Source organism: Chenopodium album, chromosome 4, assembly GCF_948465745.1.
Source record: "Chenopodium album chromosome 4, dcCheAlbu1.1, whole genome shotgun sequence".
NCBI lineage: Eukaryota > Viridiplantae > Streptophyta > Magnoliopsida > Caryophyllales > Amaranthaceae > Chenopodium > Chenopodium album.
This window is the reverse complement of record NC_137837.1, coordinates 14,345,903-14,366,781: the sequence shown is the minus strand read 5'-3', so window position 1 is coordinate 14,366,781 and position 20,879 is coordinate 14,345,903. Positions and strand designations below refer to the sequence as shown.

Sequence of the window (20,879 nt, the reverse complement as noted above, 5' to 3'; positions counted from 1 at the left end):
GATTCGAATTTGGATTCTTTTCTTAATTCTTCGACTCTCTTTTTTTTCCTATAAATAGAGGTCATATCTCCCCTTTTTCAATAACCAACTCTCATCAAGATTTTATTTATTATTCTCTCTCTCTCTCTCTTTTTCTAAACTAGTCTTTTCCATACAAAATTCCGCATTCACAAGATCTAGAAACACCTAGCCATATTCGAAGTTGCCTTCGCCCTAGACGTGAAAGGTTTTAATTTGTGAGGGTTTAGTCCCAAATATCTATTTCAATTATTTAATTTAATTGCTTTGATTATTATTTTCCTTGAAGTTACTAACGTGTGTATTTTGTTATTAGAAAGAGGTACGAGGCATCCAAGTAAGTACTTTAATGGTTTAATTGATATTATGATGTAGAAATCATGCTTAGATTGTTATTTTGATTCCTAGTATCATGTTAGGATGTTTTCCTTAATTTGATGTTTGGGGTGACAACAATAAATTCCTAGTATCATGTCTAGGGTAACTTTAATATTAAGTATGATTAAAAGTATGATGCCTTTTATTCTCTTCCTAATATTTATGATTGTTAGTATCATGTTAGGGTTAAAGATTTGATTTTTATCGCTTAGTGACATGCTAGGTTTTGTTATTAATCTTGTTAGTATCATGCCTAGGATCTTACTTTTATTATGCTTTAACATGAATATTGTTATAATTATGATTGCTATGATTATGATATTCGTTATTGTTCATGATTATTTTATTCATAATTGATTATGTTGCTTGATTTTTATTCTTTATTGCTTGATCACCTTTTATGCATGTTTAAAGGGAATTTGGTACTTGTAATCACGCTTAATAAGATAATTAATAATCTTGTTAGGGTTAATTGTGATTATAAATTCAAGTGATCGCCAATAATAGTTTATTTGTGCATTAAATTCAACCAACATAGATTAAACAGGTTTAGGGTTAATCCTATTGATTGCATGTTAGTCAGAAAGCGCACATGAATACGAGCAGAATAAAGTAGAGGCCTATTATTAGGGCAGGTTCAATCTCTTTTAGGTTGGATTTGTACCTTCATCCCCGAACCCTATTTTGGTTCATGATCTTATGGAGTTGACGATCTCTTGGATCGTTAAGGGGTGTAACCTTCACCTCGTGAACGGTTTACAAGTTCCTAAAAAACTTGTTGGCGACTCTTTTGCTCTATCTTCTTCCCTTTTGGACGCCACCGTACTTTAGTGTATGATTACAGTGGGGTTCAAGCTAGTGGGATTTTAAAGGCTTGAAACTATTCCCTACAATTAGGTATCATGGTAAACATCTCGGCAGTTTTTATTTCCAGGCGAAAAAAAAAGTTCAAAAAATTACAAAATTGAATGCTATAATCCACACTCTTTGAGGAAATTTTAAGGTTTCTGGGCTCGATGGCGAAAAATGTTGAGACCTTAGGGGTTATATCTCGGGGTCATATATTGGCGTGTGAAACCATATATAATCATTATATGTTGTCATAAACGTCCGTGGTAGGCTTAAGTTTACGAAATCGGTGCAAGTTACGAACGGGTAAAATGAGCGTTTCATGACATATTGGATGGTTCCACCAATCCAATTGTATTACGGGAGGGTATTAGGGACCATGGTAAACATCTCGTCAATTTTTATTTCCTGGCGAAAAAAAGTTCAAAAATTACAAAATTGAAGGCTATAATCCACACTTTTTGAGGAAATTTTGATGTTTCGGGGCTCGGTGGCGAAAAGTGTTGAGACCCTAGGGGATATATCTCGGGTCATATATTGATTTTTGAAACCATATATGATCATTATATGTTGTCATAAACGTACGTGGTAGGCTTGAGTTTACGAAATCACTACAAGTTGTGAACGGGTAAAATGACCGTTTATGGGCAAATTGGATGGTTCCACCGACCCTATTGGACTCCCGGAGGGTATTAGGGACCACGGTTAACATCTCGACAATTTTTATTTCCGGGCGAATTGAAAAAAGGTTTAAAATTACAAAATTAAAGGGGCTATAATCCACGTTTGTTTTTGGAAATTTTGAGGTTTAGGGGCCTGGTGGCGAAAAGCGTTGAGACCCTGCCTAAGGATACATTTTGAGGTCATGTAATGTCGTTTGAAACCATATATGATCATTATATGTTGTCATAAACGTCCGTGGTAGGCTTGAGTTTACAAAACCGGTGCAAGTTGCTAACGGGTAAAATGACCATTTAAGGGCATATTATATGGTTCCACCGACACAATTAGACTTCCAGAGGGTATTAAGGACCATGGTAAACATCTCGGCATTTTTTTATTCCGGGCGAAAAAAGGTCAAAAAATTACAAAATTGAAGGCTATAATCCACGCTTCTTAAGGAAATTTTGAGGTTTTGGGGCCCGGTGACGAAAAGCCTTGAGACCATAAGGGATACATCTCAAGGTCATATAATGTCGTTTGAAACCATATATGATCATCATATGTTGTCATTTTTGTACGTGGTAGGCTTAAGTTTACGAAATCACTGCAAGTTGTTGACGGGTAAAATGACCGTTTAAGGGCATATTGGATGGTTTCACCGACCCAATTGGAATCCCGGAGAGTATTAGGGACCATGGTAAATATTTCGGCAATTTTTATTTCCGGGCGAAAAGAATTTCAAAAAATTACAAAATCGAAGGCTATAATCCATACTTTTTGAGGAAATTTTGAAGTTTCGGGGACCGGTGGCGAAAAGTGTTGCGACCCTAGAGGATATATCTTGGGGTCATATATTGCCGTTTTAATTAGATATTTTTGTAAAAAAAAAAATTATTATAGTATTATTTTTTGAATTCACAAAATTCACGACGCTAGTGCGTGCTGGATTAAATGAATAATTCATAGGTCGTTGTTCGTTGTTATTTAACTAGTTGAATCACATTTCGAAATAAATACTTCGTGACATAAGTTTGGCATATATCATTTCATAATGTAATGACCTATAATGTGTATGATCATAACCTTCTATTAATAATAAAAGATGTTAAAGTCTTAAAATGTAATTCAAAACAATTATTAATAATTTAATGCAATTATTATTGATAATCTAATGAAATTTATTTGATGATAACATAAATATAATCACAAATTAAAATTCATAATTATAGCATTCAATATGATTATAACACTCTTTATGGTCGTAAACGAATAAATAGTAAAATTACTTGTTATAGGTAATGTCCTATTAGCATATTGGTGAAAACCTAATACAAAAACAAAATTTAAAATTTCATCTTCGTTTTTTTGGATCAGACAAGGTTTTGAAGAAGATATTTTACGTTTTCTTCCATGATTTGTTTCACGAACCCAGATTATCGAAAAAGTGAATATTTAAGATTTTCAATTACATGTAATCACCAATTTCAGATCCCTTGATTGAAATTATTCAATTAAAATGTATTATTCTAGGATTAAGAAACAACCCACATAAATTCGAATGCGTACGAACTCCGATTTTCAAAAAATAAAAAATCGCACATGGTGTGCAGATCGGAGCATGTATTCATTTTCCGCCCGAAGCGTGAGTTAATTTAAGAGACATAGATCATGAATTTATTGTTAATTTCATCCATAACTGAAGAAACTTGAAGAACTTTGAAGAACTACGAAGAAAATTTTTTTATTTTGATTTAATTAATTTAATCTTATTTTTGGATTTAATTAATAACTGATTTTAAGAAAATAGTTTCGAAAATTAAAAAGGAATTTTGGAAATCAATAATTATTTTTTTGAAAAAATGAAAAAGAATTAAAAATGGAAAATTTTAAAAATAAGTTTTGACCAAGATTTTAAGAAAAAGCAAAAATTAGCCAATCATAATTAACTATAGTCATGGTCATAGTGAGAATGACCATACAAGAATTTTTATGTAAATATTGATCACGGAGATAAATTAGGAGTAGATGATTATAGAACTATTCAGCAATTGATAAATGTCTATGTAATAGGACTGTCTTAAATATTTTAAGGGCTTTGTATTATTGAGCAGTTGATAAATATCTATGTATAATTGTATAAAGCGGTTTTTGATGAGAGTCTATTTGACCGAATGGCCGGTAAGGGTAACTCACAAAAGTTCAATAACATATTGATCATCATAAAATATTTCCTAAACATAGCAAAATAGCTTATTAATTTATTTGAACAAAACATTTTTATATATAGACAATATAGTTATGTCCTCTAAACACACCATGAGCATAAACTAACTTACGTTAACATGGTAAATTAACAAGAACAATAACAAATTTGATTTTAAAATGAAGCTAAAGATTCTCTTGGCATCTCTGAGGAGCAAAAGATAAAATCTCATTTTTGACGTCAAATGAGAGCTTAAAGTTAGCTAGTTGATAAGCACCAAGGAGGCAAGGTTCAGGATCAGGAACTTGGCCAACCACCATACAAAAACCATCGATTTCATCGAGCTTAACAAACATGTTGTCCTTGTCCATTGTCCAATCGACCTCCCCTCCTTGGTCACCTTTCGAAAAAGTGAAAGACCACGGATGGATAGCTTTGGCCCTCTTTAGGAGTCGACGTGTAGCAAAGATCAAAGGCTTGTTCACCAATCGTCTTCCAACCATATTGAGCAAAGTAGTCAACCATGGCTGCACGTAGGGGTTGATATACCGTTGTAGGTAGTATTGTGCGTGGTGCACCCGAGTCGACGAAGAACCCTGTGCCTTTAAAAGGGTCACCATCTGTTAATGCACATATAGAAGCATCAAATGAGAGTCTATTTCCGTTTACACTTATACCACTAAAATAAATATGGTATCTATCTTTTGAATTCATAGGAATTTGTTGGACATTAGGTCCTTCTAGCTTGGCCGCATCACCAAAATACATTGTAGATCTTCCAAGGTCTGGTTCGGCCCAAGATGTGAGACAAAAGGAAAACTTCCCTTGAGTTTGTGCATCAAGTTGGGTAAGGAATGAACTTGGGTCGGGTGCAAGCCCAAATAACCCTCCTATTGTATTGTCAGGCCCATCATTTCGCCCGAAGTTGATGTTCTTGTTGATGAGACCGCACCCGAATGCTAGATCTTGAATGAATTCAGGTTTTTGGGTTTCCGGATTAAGGAATAAAAATGTGTCCGTCCCCATGGGACCAGAGGTAGACACTGATCCGCCCATATATTCATTCAAGTACCCACATGAACTATCATAAATGTATTTAGGTTCACATCGCGGATCATCAGAGCTAAGTAATTTATACGTTAAAGAATTTTGAACTCTAGGGTTTCCACCACTTACCTCGAAACATGGGTTGCATCCGTCGCATTGTACCCAAGTATTGTCATCCCCGCTATCTATAAGAAGATAAGGGCCGAAAAGATTTGAGCTTGTGCCAAAGAAGACTTGTGTTACGAAAAAATTGCTTAGCCTCCACCATACGGTGGATTCGAGTGAGTTTGTACTTGAGCCCGAGCCCCTTCTTTTACGATATGTTGATGCTCGTGACAAAGATATATTCATAAGGAATTGGTGGCGTTGTTGGGTGGTTAAACTTTGAGGTACGATTTGTAATTCACTTGAGTCTATGGGGATCATTGGCAAAGAAAATGAGCTTGTTTTAGGGAATATGATGAATGTTGTAATAATGTATAAGAAAAAAATGAAATTTGTTGGTGCCATTTTTTATTTATTTATTTTTTTTCTTGGAATGAATAATGCAAATGAAAGATGATATATATTGTAAGTTTGTAACCCTTTTATGGCTACTATAAAGGGAAAAAAATGTAACAATAATTACAATAATTATAATTAAATGCGTAACGTTTTACTTGTATTTCTGTTTAAGATTAGACATGCATGTATAGTGTGAAAGCTATTAAATTAAAAGTGATTTATTTCCAAAATTATGAGTAGCCTTTGATGTATAATCTCCAACCCAATAGGAAAAAAGAGATCATATTTACATACATTAAAATTGTTGTGATTTATTTCCTTTTTTTTTTACATGGTGATTTATTTCCTACTATGACCCATGGAGACAATAGAGTACAACTCTAGAAATGTAACCAACAGTGCGTCTACAATATAGTAAAAAGTGAATGTGTCCATGTTATAGAAATATATTACTGAATAAAGTTCATACCAAAAAAAAAAATTCAACAAGTAATTAATCATGAAATCCTATATAGTTAGGGTATGTTCTGTTCACCTTATTTTCAATTATTTCATGTCTAATAAGTTCAGATAAGTTAAGTTAAGAAAAAATAAGTTGAGATAAGTTAAGTTCAGAAAAATAAGTTCTAATAAGAGTTATCCAAGTTCAAATTAAAACTAAAATAAATTCAGATTAGTTAGATTAGTGAAAATCAAGTGAATAGAACACATCTTGTAATCTGTAATAATTAAGTATACATCTGTATTATGCATTGCATATAACTCAAAAATATATTGTTTGTATATGTGTATATAGTATTTCCCTTTTGCGTTAAAATAATATGTCAAAACTCAAAATTGTAATGAATTATTTAGACTCTCTTTTTTTTGTCACGCTATAAGGTTTAGAATCTTTTGATGAATAATACTTGAATACGGAATAGTTAATTACCTCAGTTTTTATGTTTTCCTAATAATATCATGTCATATTTGTTGGTAACTACTCCGTATTGTTTATCATACTTTTAATACTCCCTCCGTTTTTAAATACTTGCTCCATTTCTCTTGGACACGAATGATGATGTTAATATTTGATCAATAATATCTTTAATTATCAATAAGTATAAATTCTAACAATTGAAAATTAATAATCTATTTATTAAGACGATTCCAACAAGTACCCACAAGACTATATTTTTTTCCTTATGTGTAAATCACAAACATTAGTCAAAGTAGGACGAATGAATTGTGTAAAAAAATAGAAATTGAGCAAGTGTGTGGCCCGGCAATGCTCCGGGTTGTTACTTTGAACACTTGTAATTGAATAGATATATTCATTCTTTATTATTTATTTATTCATTATTTGTTTGTTTTTAATAGTTTTGCATTATATCTTTGAATAAATTATTTATTGAACAACTATTGACTATTTATATAAACATGTTATTTGTATAAAATTTATAATGTAATGAAAATAAAAACATAATTATTATCAAAATAACTTTTTTGTAAGAACTGCAGTTCTTAAAGGTTCAGATCTACAATCCATATATATTTATGAGTCGAATATAAAAGCATGATTATTTTATGTGGATGAGATGGTAAGTCATTTAATGTGTATTTTTGCGGTTGTGTGTTCGAATCTCATGATAGGCATTATTCAAATATGAATATGATGACGTGGCGAGGGTGCCACGTGGCACATAAACATATTTAGGAACGTTTTTAATATATAAGTATAGATACAACATACTTCTAAAGTTAGCTCTACTCTTCATTTGACTGTTATTTTTTGGTGCCCAATCATACAACATATTTCTTTTGTATTTTTAAGTTGATCACACTTTTGGTGTTCAGTCATTAAGCAAGAGATGTTTAAGAATTTTCCCTAAGAATTTTGGATTATCTATTTGATTTGCAAATTTTATTAAGGTGAGTCTTAAGCATTAATTTTATTTGTAAGTTGATCACACTTAATAGTGTTAAGCAAAAACCTTGTTCAAGTCTGAACAGTCACATAAGATAATCAAAAACTAGTCATCTGACTCCTCGCCCGCCCACCGTAGCTCACGAAGCAATCAACCATGGCTGGCCTTAGCTTAATGGCTAGTATGCAGATTAATACAGTATATGATGCATCAGAATCATTGAAAAGCTTCTTGGTAATTTGTCCACCATGCTAATTCATTGCACATATATAACTGTAAAAATGGGTGAAAATTGCTCAAGAATAAATAGTGTACTTTAATTTTGAATTCATAGGAGTTTGTTGGACATAAGGCCCACTAATTTGGGCACTCTCACCAAAATGGATAGTAGACTATGGATCATTGTATAAGGTTATTGCCTTATTGGGGTTTGTATTTAGCCCAAAAGTCCAAAATATTGTTTATATATAAGTAGAGGCACCTCCTCCATTGCATTAACACTTTTAATGTCAAATACCCAATTTAAAATCAGCAAAAAAAAAATCAATCAATTAATCATTAATAAATAATAACTATATACTAAAAGATACATAAGCAATGACATAAGTCATATTGTCATCTCAATCTTGATTTGCCTTTAATTTGGAAAGTATGTAAGCTTTTAATAAGAAAACCAAATATAAAAATACCTTGACTATTGTAAATCAATCATAGCCAAAAAATTTAGATTTTAGAAAGAATAAAAATAATATCACATTAGGAAAATCTACATAAGTGAGAGTTGAGTGGTGAACATTAGTCTTGAATTCTATATGCTCTTGTGGTTTGCTCTATTTGACAACTGTTAGGGAAGATTGGTAGTTAGAAGGATTTGATTGGTTGACTTTGATACATATTTATCGGATTTGCCTTGAATTATATTTATTGATTAAATTATTTTTAGGGTGAAGTATTGATTTATTTATTCATTGCTTTGCTTAGGGACAAGCAAAGGTTGGGCTTGGGGGAGTTTGATGAGTCTATTTTATATATATATTATTCCCTGTCCCATGGTAATATTTGTGCTTATTTGAGCTCTACGGAGCTATTTTTATTACTAATAGATGTTTTCTAGTGTTTTTGTAGAGTTGGTATTATTTTGTAGGAATTTACAGATTTATGTCAATTTCCGAGCTTATTGAGCCACTACAAAGATATTAGAGTCGAATCGTATTTTATGACCGTATATTTAAAGCCCAAGGCCGAGTTAGAGAAATTTAATCCGGCAATTAAGGGCTTGATACGAGAGAAGGTCCAAGATTTTACAAGTTATTATATCACGACGGACCAAACAAGTGAATGAATTTGGGCTAATTTAATGAACTCTAAAAGATCAAGTCCAAGAACAAAAGAGAATGGAACATTGAAGCCCAACTCCTGCTGACCAGGCCCGATCAGGCGAGGCCTGGCCCGATTGGGTGCTGAACACTCACGTTGATTCGAAAGTCAGCTGGGCTTTGTTAATTAAAGCCCAGTCCCTTAACTGATGGGCATGAATTATCGGGCTCAAAGAAGTGGTGAACGGCTGCTTTTGGAGTTTTACTAAGAGTGGGATTTGTGAGTTTCTTTCCTATATATTAGGAAGTAGTACGTAGGCTTGGAGTTAGGCAAGTTCTCTTAGTTTAGTTTTAAGTAGTTTTTAGTTTCTTTTCTTTTAGTTTTAGGCCCTGTTTGATTCACTTTAATTTTGCTAAACTGAAATTATTTTTACTGAACTGAACTTATTTTTACTGAACTGAACTTAATTTTACTGAACTTAAATTATTTTTACTGAACCTAAATTATTTTTACTGATTTTCTATTATAATTCTTCTTTAAGAAAACTGAATTTTACTGAACTGAAATTATTTTTACTTAACTGAAATTATTTTTACTGAACTGAAATTAATTTTACTGAACTGAACTTATTTTTACTGAACTGAAATTATTTTTACTTAATATTATTTTTTTAAGGTGAAAAGAACAGGGCCTTAGTTTTCTTTTTTCTAAACTACTTTTTCACAAGATTTATTATTTTGTTTCCTTATTATTTTTATACTATTATTCTCTTTATATTAATTATGTGTGAGCAATTTTCTTTCTAGGGTTTGTAGGGATCCATAAATAATATGAAGTGAGTAATTTATTATTGTTGATTATCAATGCTTGATTAATTTCCTATTTATTGATTTAATGCTATGCAACTAGATTTGCGCAGATCTTTTATGTATGAGTTTAGCAATATTGGTTCGAGATTCTAGAGATGAGAATTGATATTTAGGCCTAGTTTCAAAAGGCAGGTTAATTTATAAATGGTTAAGTCGAGATTCGAGAGATGAGATTTAATACCGGTAAATTAACTCTGTGATTGTAATACGTAGCGAACGCCCTTTATGATCTGATAAATTGATGCATTGATGATTGATTATTATGTTTTACCCTGGAATATTGTTTATTGGCGAACCTATACCCTAGGCTTTTATTAATTGATTTCTCCCTACTATCTCCTTTAGTTTAATTTCTATCATATCTATAATTTAGTTACTCTATAATCTAGATTATATTAATTAATTAGGAATAAAAAGACTTGTTTCCCTGTGGATTCGACCCTACTTCCCTATCTATTTTAGTTAGTGGTTTTAGGAATTACTTTTGATTAGGTGATACGACTTTAGCCTGTCAAAGGGCTAGTTTGGGAGGTGGTGATCGTCGAGGGGCCGGTGATTGGTAGGGGTTGGGTTCGCGAGATGTGGTGGTTGGCGTAGGATTGGGTTCGGAGAGGTTCATCGTGGTGGTCGGCAATGGGCTTGGCGGCTAGCTTTGTGAGGTAGTAAGCATGGTGATTGGCTTCTTTGGAGGATGTTTGTGGTGATGATGGGGGTGGGATGAGGTTTTCGTGGCTGGTGGAGATGAGGGTTGGGGATGAGGTGGTGGTGAGTAGTGACGGGGACTGGTAAAGGGGTTAGGCCGTTAGGGGATGTTCATGGGGTAGGGGGTTGTTTTTTTTTTATATAACTAAAATCTTTTTTTAAATAAGAAAATTGTAAATAAATAAAAGAAAAAAACAATCTACTAATTGTAATACGCCACGTGTCCGGTAAACCTATTCTACAGGTTATCAACCGATCCCGTTATATGTTAAAGGTCGTTTTATTCAAGAATAATCAAAAGGTCATTTTATTTTTGGAAGATCGGCCAAAAGTCGTTTTATTCTCGACAATTTTTCCAAAAAAAAAAAACAAAAAAAAAAAAAAGAACACCCAACCCCATTCGACGAAAACCCCACTTGTCCACCACCACCCAAGTCCGGCATTCCGGCGTCCCTCCTCCCACCAGCCTAGCCTAGACCCCCTCCCCAACTGCCGACTCCACCTTTTTCCGGCGACCTTTCCCGGCGCCCTTTCCCCCAAAATTGGCACCAACGTGAGGGAATTGAAGGTCACCACGACCCAACCACCTAAACCACTCTCACTCCCCGGAATTCACCCATGATTCCTATTCCAACCCCCAAAAATTCAAAAAACCACCCTTCTCCTCAAAACTGTTTCTTCCGCCAAATCAGACCGTAGATCGACGCCGGTACTTTATAAACAGCTAAGATTAAACACTCCATGAAAACATGATACAACTACCCATCTCGCCGTTGCTCCTGTGGTGACTTCTTCGATGGTCGATAACGACTTTTTCCAGATTAGAGAAAAGGAAGGGGTGGCTTTCGGGTGGGGGGGGGGGCAATTTTGATGGGTGGGTCATGGTGAAGGAAAGATTCCGATGGTTTAGGGTGGGGGATGCCGGAGAGTTGAAGGGTTGTCGACAGGCCTGGAGAGTTGAAGGGTTGTGAGCCTATGAGGGTTATTGGCTGGGTTTTTCAGTTTTTCTTCTTTTTTTTCAGATTTTTTTTTCTATTTTAATTTTTTTTTTCAATCAATTATGACATGTGTCTATAATAACAAGTTAGGTTATTAGGTGGGACCAATTAAAGCGAATACCCCTCAAAGTTCGGATTATTTAAAAATAATCCAAAGTTGAGATTATTTTTGTCTATTTTTCCATATATATATATATATATATATATATATATATATATATATATATATATATATATATATATATATATATATATATCATGTGAGAACCAAGGTGAATAATAGGAACTAAGAACCAATCTCAGCCATTGATCGCACTCAATCTGATGGCTCACGTTTCACCCGCATTCATTAATGGCATTTTCGTAATTATGCGTTTTTTGCAACTTTTTTCCAGTTTTTAAACTTTTAAGGCAATTTCATTTACTTTATGACTGATTTCATTTACTTTTACTAACTTTTTATTTACTTTTTAGAAATAAAACTGGGAATCAGTTTGTAACATTCAAATATTACAAAAAGGAAAAATACACTTTAATAATCCCAACTATGGGCGATTTACCTACAATAATCCCAACTATTGATTATTCTACAATAATCCTAACTATTAGGTCAGTTTTCCTCTAGCAGTCCCAAACCGGTCAACAAAAGTCAACAACCTATTATTGTAGGTTGTTTGACACGTGTCAGCGTGTAAGTGGTTCCAAAAAAAATTTAAAAAAAAAAACAAAAAAAAGAAACTAAAAAAAAAAATTATGGCAGCCACCCCTAACCAACACCTCCACCTCTTGCCGCCCAACCACCACCTCCACCTCCGCCGCCCAACCCTAAAACACCACCTTCTCCAGCCACCCAAGTCGGAAACGGCTCCCACGACCAGCCGCACCCCCGAAACCGGCCAAAACACCAAGCCCTTGCCCGTGAAACCACCATTAGCCCCAAATCGCAGCGTGGGTATTCGTGGGTGTTCGTGGGTATTCGTTGGTGTTCGTGAGAATTCAGTGGTTGCTCGTCGGTGTTCGTGGGTGTTCGTTGGTGTTTGTGGGTGTTCGTCAGCGTGGGTGTTTGTGTGTGTTCGTCAACGGAGGAGAGAGAAAGAGGCATGAGAAGGAGAAAGATCGAAGGGAGTTTCGTGGTGGTTGAGAACAGCAGCGTGGGGCTGCGCTGCTGCAATTGGTCGGAGGGGGTAGGTGAACGGTCGAGGCGGTGAGGCCGCGGTGTTAGGCGAAGAAAAAGCATGAGCCACCATGGCCTAGGGTTTCATGGTGGGTGTAAGGTGGTTGAAGGGAGGAGGGGGGTGGCTGGGATGACTTTTGATTTTTTTTTTCTTTTTATTTTATTTTTTTTATATTAAGCCAATCATGTGTTGACATGTGGCATTTTAAAAAAAAAAAAAAGTTTTCCCTTTTAGCAGGTAACCGGTTTTTGGGACTGCTGGAGGAAAACTCACCTAATAGTTAGGATTATTGTCGAATAATCAATAGTTGGGATTATTGTAGGTAAATTGCCCATAGTTGGGATTATTAAAGTGTATTTTTCCTTACAAAAATGCCATTAATGACATGGGAAGCATGTGAGCCGTCGGATTAACATGATCTAAGGGCCTAGATTAGTTCCTAGTTCTTATTTTAGCCTTGGTTCTCATTATAACTTGGTTCTATATATATATATATATCCCAAATCATTCTTAATTAATTACGGAGTACATAAAAATATATTTGAGTAGTCTGACTATATGCTAAATTGCTAATGCATGATTCACACAATCATATAAATCAGAGCATAATGTCTCTAAATTAAAATGTAAAATAGCCCCGTTCACTTTACCTTATTTTTGCTAAACTAAAATATTTTTACTGAATTGAAATTATTTTTACTAAGCTTAAATTATTTTTACTAAACTGAAATTATTTTTGCTGAAATGAAAATATTTTTACTTATTTTCTATTACGAGTATATTTCTTCTTTATACTTACTGAATTTTACTAAACTGAACTTATTTTTACTGAATTGAGATTATTTTTACTTAATGTTATTTTTTAAAGGTGAAATGAATAGAGCCTGAAAACTTTCAAATGCACTATGAATCCTTAAGGTTTGTAACAAAAATGCATCAAATATCCTGATCGTCTAACAAATGCACATATCATTCACTTATCAAATTATAATAATGCCCACACATTGACTCACTTTTAGTACTTTAGATTTGTGCAGTAAAATCGCCAAAAGCATAAATTACATCAAAATTTAAAGGGAAATTCTCAATGGTGTTATTAAGGTTTTTATTTTTCTCAATGGTAAATAGCAAAAAAAAAAAAAAAAAAATTATCTTTGGCAATCAACTACTCGTGTTACTAATTCAATGGTGACACTAATGAATTTAATCTATAATTTCAGGCCTAACCAAAGTTATTAAAAGGCAAATTGACTAATATACCCTTAAAAATCATATTTTTATTTCCTTCATTTTTTAACAATTAAATTATTTTTAAAAATAGAAACCATCAATCACACACACACACTACGTGAAAAAATAAAATTGGCACCGGTTCAAACCCGGCCTAAGGCACCGGTTTGAACCGGTGTCAATGTGGGGGGTGCCAAAAGTGGTTTAATAAGACACCGGTTCAAACCGGTGCCAAAAATGGTCAACAAAAAATTTTTTGTTGTTTTTGGCACCGGTTAACCGATGCTAAAAATGCCCAAATATATATATATTTTCCATCTAAAAATTAAAAAGCCTAAAATAAATAACAACATCAAAACATAAAGCCAATATCAATCATCATCAAAATTTGCAGTATATGATCAAAAAAATATTACAACATATAAAAACTTCGATTACAGCATATAAATAAAAAAAAGTTACAATATAAATTTTTTTAAAAAATTACAATATAAATCCAAAAAAAAAACCCATTCATTCTTGTATCTTGCTTCTTCGATTTCAGATCTAGAATTCATACCTGCACCAATTAAAACAAAAAAAAATCGATTAATATAATTAAACTTTGAAAAAAAAAGCCCAGAAATTTATTCCCAAATATTGAAAAAAAATTCAAACCCAGAAAAAATTTAAATCGAAAAAACCCAGAAAAAAAACTTGAAATCGAAAAAAAACCCAGAAAAAAAAACTTGAAATCGAAAAAAAACCCAGAAAAAAAAAACTTGAAATCGAAAAAAAAAAAACCCAGAAAAAAAAAAATTAAACCCAGAAAATGAAAAAAAATTTGAAATCCATTTAAATCCAGTATTCGAATAAACCCGGAAATTGAAAAAAATTTAAATCGAAATTAAAAAACCCAGAAAACAAAAAAAATTGAAATCGAAAAAAAATTCGATTAAAATCTGAAAAAAAAAATCAAAATCGAAATTGATTAAAATTTTGATTAAAATAAAAAAAAATAGATTAAAAATTCGATTCTAATTAAAATCGATTAAAAGTTTTTTAAAAAAAACCCAAAAATTCGATTGAAATCAAAACAATAACCCAGAAATTCGATTGAAATCGATCAAAACAATAACCCAGAAAAAAAAAAAAAAAGAATTTAAACCGATTACAATTTTTAAAAAATCGATTAAAAAATCAATTAAAACAAAAACCCAGAAAATTAAAACAAAACCCATAAATTTGATTGGCATCGGTGTTGCATGTGGTCTTCAAAAACCCAGATAGCTTTAGAAGGAGAAGATCTTTTGTGTAGGACAAAGAAGATCTTTTGTACAAGTCAAATTTACAGAGAATTAGAAGGAGAAGAAGGAGATCGAGAAAGATAAATAGAAAGAGAAGGAGGTGAAGGAGATCGAGAAGGGAGAAAGAGAGGAGAGGAGAGGAGAAGGAGATCGAGAAGGGAGAAAGAGGAGGAGAGGAGATGAGAGAGAAAGAGGATGAGAGGAGAGAGAAAGGTACTGATGAGAGGAAAGGAGTATTAGGGTTGGGGGGGATTTAAAGAGGGACGGTTTTTTTTTTTTTTATGGCTCCGGTTCAAAAAGGCACCGATTCAAACCGGTGGCCTTTATGTATTTGGCACCGGTTTGAAGTGAACCGGTGCCTTATGTCTTGGTTCATTAACCCGCACTTTTTTTAGCCTATTTTTGGCACCAGTTTGGCCTGAACCGGTGCCATTTGGGGGTTTCCTTTTTGTATTTTTCTACTAGTGACACTTTCCCCGAGCTACCACAACTATCCAACTGCAAGCCACCACCCACACCCCCAGCCTCGATCTCCCTTCCTCCGGCGCCGCACGAACCACCAGCCCCCTCCTTACCCCCCACGAAACTCTAAACCCTTTAAAAACCCTCCCAAACCCTTGAAATGCCCCAACCATCCCCAACCGAAACCCCCGATGACGATCCCCTAATCGATTCTATTTCACCCAATTCACCCCAAATTTCCTTAATTACAATAACAATGAGCCCACAAACAATGGCGTTGAAAAACCCTAAACACCAAATATCATCTAATTAAACTTTCAATTCCAATGCCGACAAATCCCCAATAACCTCGTCGATCTCGACCTAGAGTTCGTGAAGTTAGCTCTAGATTCATGTGTACATGCGGTAAAACCTCAGACGAACATCCAAAAGCAAATATTGGGATTCCGCCGCCTTAAAGTTGTTACAGGCTAATCATATTTGCTCCAATGGTTAAAATGATGATGATGGTGGTGGGTGTTCTGTTAATGGGGATTGTGAGTCATTGACATCGGTGAGGGACGATTGACGGCGTAAGTCAGTGACGTAGTGTTCAGTTCATGGGTAGGTGTGGCCGGCGCCGGCTAGTAGCAGGGGGTCGAGGCTGGGCGGGCAGGGGGTGGCGGAGGAAGAAGTAGGTGGTTGGTTTTTTTCAATAACGGGGCGTTTGGTTGGAAGGATGGGAATAAGAAGGATAAGAAGGGAGGATAAAGATAGGGGATTGATAGGTGGGACAAGGATAAATAATCTTTATCCCATGTTTGGTAAGTAGGGGAAAGAAATTAGGGATAAGTAATAAATTTATAAAAATACCCTTACTAACTTCTACCCTTCTCCTTACTTTTTCAATTTCATTAAGGGTAATTTAGGGGTCGTTTGGTTCACCCGGGGTAAACAGAATGGAATGAACAAAGGGAATGGTAGAGAATGGAATGAAATCACCTAATATTCTCTATGTTGTTTGTTTTAAAAACAAAGGGAAAGAATCCCATCAACCCACCACCACACAACCACCCACGTTCCACCTTTTCTAGCCACCATCCGACCACCAAACCACCAGCCACACCTTCGCCGTCTTTCCCCTCACCGTCGCCTCCCATTCGTCGGCCTCCGCGCAACCGTTTCTTCCCCGGAGATCAGCCCTGAAAAACCCTAGAAACTCCCCTCCCCCGAAAAACATCATTCACTCCCCGAAAAATCGGCCGTCCGACCTTCCCCCACCCTCGAAACCCTAGGCGACGCAGCGAGGGGAAGGGAGGCGCGGCGACGCGGCGAGGGGAAGGGAGGCGCGGCGACGCGGCGAGGGGAAGGGGAAGTGCGATACGGTGAGAGGAAGAGGAAGGGAAGCGCGGCCGGCTGTGAGGGGAGGGGAAGGGAGGCGCGGCTAGCGTGAGGGGAAGGGGAAGGGAGGCGCGGCTGGCCGTGGTGTGGTGGTGCGGGTTTCCGATAAGTTGAAAAGGTGGAAGGGTGGTGGTATGGTGGTGTAGTGGTGGCCAAGGAATGGGAATGGGAAAGTCTAGGGGGGTGGGGAATGGAGTTGGAGGGATTTTGGGGAATGAAGAGGGGAAAGGGAATGAAAAATATGGTCTAACAAACAACAACAAAGGGAATGGGGGCAGTTGATTCCCATTCCCTTTGATGATTAACCCCAACCAAACAACCCCTTAGTGTTTTAAAACCCATTTTAATCCCTTCCCCTTATACCCCCCCCCTAGTTATAGAAATGGAGGGATGGTTTAATTAATTTAGGCAAGATATGTTTTAGAACAGATAGAATTTGGTTAAAATGAGAGCTAATGATGAATATCCAATTTTAATTTACTACTAAAATAAGACTCTTTTCTCTTCACCTTATATTAATAATAAATAAAATAATTAAGTTAAAAAAGAACTTCAATTCAAAGAAAATAAGGGTGTGTTTTATGCACTTGATTTTCACTTATATGAACTTATCTTATCTTATCCAACTTACCTGAACTTTTAGACTTTATTTAAACTTATTTTCGTTGTAATTTGTATTAAATAACCCTTATTAGAACTTATTTTTCCTGAACCAAACCAATCTAAACTTATAACATCTAAAATTTGATGTGCCCTAAGTTAAGCTTAGTTTGAAAAATCATTTAATTATAGAAAAATAAATTGAGTTAAATAGTAGAGTTCTTTATCAATAAGATTTAATTTAGTAGTTTTAAAGAATAAATATAAAATCAAATCGATCAGTTTTATCAATAAGCTTAGGTTTAGCTAGAAAAATTAATTTTAGTAAAATCAATTACAAATTAGCATTATAAAATTTAATTCGGTAAATATAATATGATCGATATCAGCAAAAATAACTTAATTCATTAATATTACGTAAAGAGACTATGTCTATGTGTACCCTTTTCGCTCCGGAAGAGGGCCTGGTTTTGGCAAATGCTACACCTGTTGGAATGCAACCAAATATTGATAAGATGGTTATTTCTAAGGTAACCATATTTCCTATTAATACCTTCACACCTGAATACCTGATATATAAGATACCGTAGTATATTTGACTATTTATCGTCAATGATCTTACTTGTGATGATAGTATTCTTATTCTATTGATTTTTTTTTTTTAATTATCTAAGTATTTCATGAAAGTGAAATTTAACAAACCATATTTGTCAAATAAGGGTCCCGCAAATCAAGACAGAGAATGCACTTCAGAAGTCTAATAAAAGGAGGTAGGTTTCATACCAAAACCAGGCCTGACTTTCATACTATATCAAATACGGGTCTAGCCGCACCCGCAAATCAAGAGAGAGAGTCCACTTCACAAATTTAAATAAAGTTTCATCCCAAAACCATATGACAATAGGAGGTTTAGCCCCTTGGCCTTAAAAAGCGTTTGACTATCTCAACTTTTATTAATGTGGGACACTTACACTTGTTGTTTGGTATGATATACTTCAACAATATTGCCCTGTAATAAAAAAAGTTGATAATGTTGAACGTTTTTGATTAAAAATGGCTAACGGACATTATATAGAAACTGGAGGAAGTATAATATAAGGAGAAATTTGAGACATGCATGATGGGTCTAGTGGTAAGAATTTAGTATTGATGGCCTTGATGTCGTCATAGATGGATTAAGCATTTTAAGGATATGATTCTCTTACTCCCTCTTTACATATTATTCACAACAATTACTAAAAATGACCGTTACATAATACTCGCTACAAACTTTTAAACTTTTTTTTTGAGAAAAACTTTTAAACTTTTATAGTAAGTTTTTATGTGTTATTTTACAAAATTACCTTACTTTTTATTTTAAACACTCTAATTAAACTATTTATTTTAACTTATTAACTTAAACCCTAACACTGATTAACATTATTCCCCTTTCATCTAAATTCATTCTCATCTTCATTGGCAACCACCACTACCACCACCGATCTCCATTCTATGTTCTTCAACCCATAAATTTTTCATATTTGCTCATCTCTCCTCGATTCGACCGCAACATTCTATGGAGACCACCACCGTCGCCAGAAGTCACCGCCGTCGTCCCTTTTGTTAGTTGTGTCGCCTCTGTTTTCTCTCTCTTCTTCTTCTTGGTGTTTCGTCATTGCCGGTGAAGCACATATTTGAAGGTTTTATGCATGGTCAAATTTAACCATGAAAATTCTAGATCTAGAGTTTTGGTGATTAAATTTGACCAATTAAAGCTTTAATAGATGATAGAAAAGGAATTAGTTTGTGGTGCTAGGCGGGTTTTTTGGGTTGTGGGTTCGAGTTCGAGTTTTGGGTTGTGGATTTTGGGTTTAGGGTTCGTCGGTGGTGGATTTTGGGTTTAGATTTCGAGTTGTGAATTTTGAGTTTAGGGTTCGTCGGTTGTGGATTTTGGGTTTAGGGTTCAAGTTCGAGTTCTGGGTTGAGCTAGGTGGTGGTGTTGGATGGTTTCGTGGTGGTGGTGGGTGGTTTCGCGGTGCTAGATGGTGGTATTGGTGGTTCGAATTTTTTGGGTTTGATTGTGGTGCTACTAAGTGGCGGTGGTGGTGCAACTAGGTGGTGGTGGTACGGTACTAGGTGGTGTTGGTTTCGTGGTGCTAGCCTGCTAGGTGGTTGTGTTTGATTTATTTATTTATTTTTTTTTTTGGGTTGGATTAATACTAAACACAGGCCCTTATTTTCATTAATTACACTTACCATCTTTTGCCTAGGAGTACGCAATCTTTATGTTTGTTGCGAGTTATATATACGTAACGAATGGAGTATTATCCTTTGGTTCTCAAGAGTATTCATTATAGTAAAATAGATATACATGCACATGCTTTTTTTATAAGGGTTTTGTTCATTCAGTTCAACAACATTGATTACGAATACATGCATTTAAATTTGCATTAGTTTGCACTAACTTTATTATATTCATTATACTCCATAATACTAATGTGAATAGAATTTGTGTTTCTTTTGCAGAAAGCTCTAAAGCATTACTCCCTTGTATTCGATGCAGAAGCTCAAAATTCAGGAGCTACTATTGTTTATGGAACAGAAATGTTCATTAATCAAGCTTTCATACAATTTGAAAAGTTCACTGGTTTGGCAGGTAAAATGTGCGATATATGTTCGATTATATATACATGCAACCTCTTGCTACAATTTAACACTTCTTACTTTCCTTTTTGTGTGTTTTCTCATGACGTTTGTTTCGCTTGATTACACAGCCCCAAAGGAACTTATGAGAGAAGTCTTGGCAAGAAACAAATAATAAGGATTGATATGAGCTATGTTTGAATTCTAATTTTGAGAAATTTGTAAAATTGAGTATTATTTTGTATGTACGTAATTTGTAATAATGTTATCGTTGCATATATATATATATATATATATATATATATATATATATATATAGTATGCAACTTTAGCATAATAGATATAAGAGATTAATTATCATCTACATAGACTACATTAGTGTCGATTTTTTAAAGAGTATACGACCCAGTGGCGGACCTACCCTTGGTCCAGGTAGGTCACGTGACCTAGCAAATTTTATTTTTAAAAAAAAAAAAAAAAAAAATTAAAAAAAAAAAAAACGGACATTCAGCACTGGAAGGGAAAAGAAACAAAACAAAACCATATTCAAAATCACGCACTCTCATCCTCTCAAATCTCAATCTCTCTCTTCGCTCTTTGCCGCCGCACCGCCTCGCCGGCAGCATACACACACACTCGGACTCGGCGTTCTTCGACTCTTCTTGCTGC

The 20,879-nt window shown here is 34.7% G+C and overlaps 1 pseudogene across 1 annotated transcript in view; it reads right to left on the bottom strand.

The window, feature by feature from the left end:
• LOC145627691 (bifunctional 3-dehydroquinate dehydratase/shikimate dehydrogenase, chloroplastic-like) overlaps positions 1–20,879 on the bottom strand; it is a 178,141-nt pseudogene that overhangs the window by 56,106 nt on the left and 101,156 nt on the right. The gene's annotated exons all lie outside the window — the stretch shown is intronic.